The sequence below is a fragment of the Helianthus annuus genome, chromosome 1 (assembly GCF_002127325.2).
Source record: "Helianthus annuus cultivar XRQ/B chromosome 1, HanXRQr2.0-SUNRISE, whole genome shotgun sequence".
Lineage (NCBI taxonomy): Eukaryota > Viridiplantae > Streptophyta > Magnoliopsida > Asterales > Asteraceae > Helianthus > Helianthus annuus.
The window spans coordinates 109,434,567-109,438,418 of record NC_035433.2 but is presented as its reverse complement, the minus strand read 5'-3'; the positions used below and the strand labels follow the sequence as shown (position 1 = coordinate 109,438,418).

Below are 3,852 nucleotides of genomic sequence, written 5' to 3'. Positions count from 1 at the left end.
TTGGGTTTGTTTCGGTATTGCTAGGTAATGCGCCTTGCGGTCTCTCGGAAAAATTTTGTGCTAGTTGATTTATTTGTTTTTCTATGTTTTGAATGCTAGCTTGTTGATTCCTAAAATTAGATTCTAATTGTAGAAATCTTTCCGAGTTTTTCTTATCAGTGTCGGAGACGAGGCGAGATATAGTATCTTCGAGCCTTTCTCGTCCACCTTGTTGTTGAGTGAAATTTTGTGACTCATTTCTTGATTGCTGAAAGTTTGTTCGTTGGTTTTGTTGGTTACTACTATTGCCGGTTTCCCTCCAACCAAGGTTTGGGTGGTTTCGCCATCCTTGGTTGTAAGTTCCCGTTGGAGGACCCGACGGCCTAGGTCTATTATCAATGTAGTTTACCATTTCTTGTTGATCGTCCGTTTCTTTCATGCAACTCCAATTTTCATGTGACCCACCACACCCTTCACAAGCCATAACCGAGACTGTTTTTGTCATTTCTAATTTTTTTATTTTTGAAGAAAGGGCCTCGATTTGGGCTTGTAAAGAGGTGCTTTCGTCGACCTTATGGGCGCCCGGGGCGATAGACTTATTTCCCCGGGGAGTGTGCCATTGAAAATTGGTTTGAGCAATTTCCTCAATTTGATTATATATTTCGTGTGGGCGTCGATTACCTAAAAGTCCCCCGGAGCTAGAATCAAGTGTCTGCCTAGTGTGTGGCAACAATCCATTGTAGAAGGTGGATACTTGTTGCCATATTGCGAGGCCATGATGGGGACACTTGCGTAATAGCTCCTTGAACCTTTCCCATGTTTCATATAAGGATTCCCCGTCCTCTTGTGAGTATGTGTTAATTTCAGCCATTAATTTAGCAGTTTTAGAAGGAGGGAAATACTTATATAGAAACTTTTGGGCTAGTTCATCCCAGGTGTTTACCGATCCAGCTGGGAGGGTGTTGAGCCAAGCTTTCGCTCGGTCTTTTAGTGAGAACGGAAACATACGGAGGCGTATGGCGTCGTTTGATGCTCCATTGATCCGAAAGGTATCACATATTTCTAAGAAATTAGTTATATGTAGATGAGGATCCTCGTCCGCAAGCCCGTGGAAGGTTGCGGAGTTTTGGAGCATTTGTATCAAATGCGGTCGAAGCTCGAAGTTATTGGCTTCGACATTCGGAGCATTGATAGCGGCGCCTAGATTACCTACGGTGGGCCGTAGATAATCCATAAGGGTACGTTGGTCCGCCATTGGGGGTGGATCACCCGAAACCTTCTCTTGGTTTTTGGCTTTTAACCTTTTTCTGAGAAAGCGTTCGGGTTCTTCTAGCGGTTCTTTTATGTCTTTATTGGAACTGGAGCTCATACACTACGTGAGGATGGTGTCGGGTTCCAAGTCCTGCAATAAAAACAAAAAAGAATATCGGTCAGAAGGTTCACCACGGCCCCGTGTTGAGCGAACACGGCCCCGTGGTCGGAAATACAGTGATTGTTTCCCCGCCATCCAATACCTATGGGCATTGAAGGAGATCCTACTAAATTTGACCCAGGTCCCAAGCAGGACCTCTAAACGCTGAACAAGGGCAAGACCCTTACCAAACCGTTCCCTTAACCCCCGACCAGGTAGCCAACATACCTCCATATAGACCGTGGAGATATGAATGGTGAAAATCTTTTATTTTATATAGACAGTAAAATAATGCCAAGACACCACGGACAAACGATAAGGAAAGATCACCTTCAACATAAGTAACTAGTTATTAAAGTCATTAATACAAAACCAAATAAAAAGTGCAAAAGATTAAAAATAAAAAGTATTATACTAAACACTTGTCTTCACCAAGTGATGTAAGAGACTTAGGCAAACATGGCCTTGATTGTCAAGAACTCTTACGATCAATCTTGGATCCCGAGACGACTCACACACTCTACGATGGACAATGGATGATGGTGGTGGATGATGGTGTTATGGTGGTGGTGGGTGGTGGATGAGGTGTGAGAGAGGTGGTGTGCCAAGGGATGAGAGAGAATGAAGCCAAGCTCCTCTATTTATAGGCTGAACAGAAGGCTGGACACGGCCCCGTGTCCGCTGGACACGGCCCCGTGCCCGCCTGACACTCTCTCTCCTCATTAATTGTAATTGCGAATTACAATTAATGCGCCTGCTGTACTTTCACCACGCCCCCGTGCTCGCTGGACACGGCCCCGTGGTGGGCAATGGAAGCTTCTACTGGTTTGTCTTTTCTGCTGCTTTCTGGGCACGCCCCCGTGTTCGCTGGACACGGGGCGTGTTCAGACTCTGTTTCTTTCTTTTTGCTTTGGGAGGTGCCGTTGAGGGTCCGGGCAGTCTACTTTTGTTCCTTTTCTTGTATTTATGGTAGAATTAGTGGTCTTTTTGCTTCTTTTGTGATTTTGAGCTCATTTCATCCTGAAAATACAAAAGGAAGACAAAAACACTCTTTTTCCAACATTAGTACTTAAAAAGGGTTAGTTTTATGCCTTAATTGATGTGTTTTATATGTTGCATTTTACACACATCAAATACCCCCACACTTGAACTTTTGCTTGTCCTCAAGCAAAACTCTTTATATGTGGCTTACACTCCCAAATGGAATAGGTAGAAGAGAAGTTTTTTAGCTTGTCCTAGAGTGTCGGGAATCCAAGGTTTTTATAGGCTTTATTTTTATTTATTTACAATCCTATTCGTTATGATTTATTTTGAACTTTTCATAAGATAAATTACTTATTTGGGCATAGCATGCCTTATTAAAATTCCATTTATATACAAGTTCACATACCTCACGGGAGATCACTCAACACTCGGCCGAAGGTGTATATTTTAGTGAATCACTCGAGAGCGGCACGGAACTTACGTCTTTCCATAGGCTTGCCAAACAATCAATCCTCCTCCTATTAAGATTGAAGAAGAACCAGTTTTAGAAGAATCAATCTTAATAGAACCAGTTTCAATAAAAAAGTTAGAAGTTAATTCAGGAAAAGCTGAAAATAATTCAGAAGTTGTTTCAGAAAAAGCTCCTGTATTTGATCACTCATCAAATGAAGAGAGTGACGATGACAGTGAAGAAATCGAAAAACTTGAATATTATAAAAGAATGTTTGCACCTGAATTGTATAATATGTTTTATGAAGGTACACTGGAAAAGCTTAAAAATGAACAAGCTACAAAAATGAAGAATCATAAGGAAGCAAATGTGGAAGAAATTGTAAAATTCGAAAAGGAACAGGTTGACAGTGTTCATCAAGAAACATCTGAATAAGATGAGACAACTGTGTTGTCACAAAACGATGAAGTCAAACCTGAAGAAAAAGTTCGAGTGGTAAAAGAACAGGTTGAAGAAATTCCAGCTTTCAAGATTGAGAAGAAAGTTGATGTTGAAAAGATAACTAAGATGTGCTCAAAGTGTGATGAATTAAAAGCAGACAATGTCAAACTCTTGAAAGATGTGGAGAGTTTGACATTGAAAAACAAAAAGTTAAAAGAAAATGAAAAAGATTTTGAAAGCAAAATAAAATCTTCAGAAAATGAAGATTTTTGGATAAAACTTGAAAATAAAAATTTGAAAGAAAATGAAACAAAATTTCAAAATCAAATAAAAGTTTTAGAAAGTGAAAAATTTGTTCTTGAAGAAAATAAAGTTGAAAATGAAAAAGCAATAAATTCTCATCTTGAGAGAATCACTCAACTTGAAAGTGAAGTTGAGTGTGCTAGAAATAAAATTGATGATCTTGAAAAGAAATTGAAAGGTTTTGTGACCTCGTCAGAATTTCTGAATCATCTTTGTCCAAAACCGATCAATGAAGTTCCAATAAGTGACAATGTCACAAATTATGACAAAGTCATAATTGAAG

At 39.9% G+C, this 3,852-nt stretch overlaps 1 non-coding gene across 1 annotated transcript; it reads left to right on the top strand.

The window, feature by feature from the left end:
* Nucleotides 1–749: 749 nt before the first annotated feature.
* On the top strand, nucleotides 750–856 carry LOC118482908. Its single transcript, XR_004869192.1, has one exon. It is a non-coding gene; the product is annotated as a small nucleolar RNA R71 (small nucleolar RNA).
* The last annotated feature ends 2,996 nt before the right edge of the window (nucleotides 857–3,852 follow it).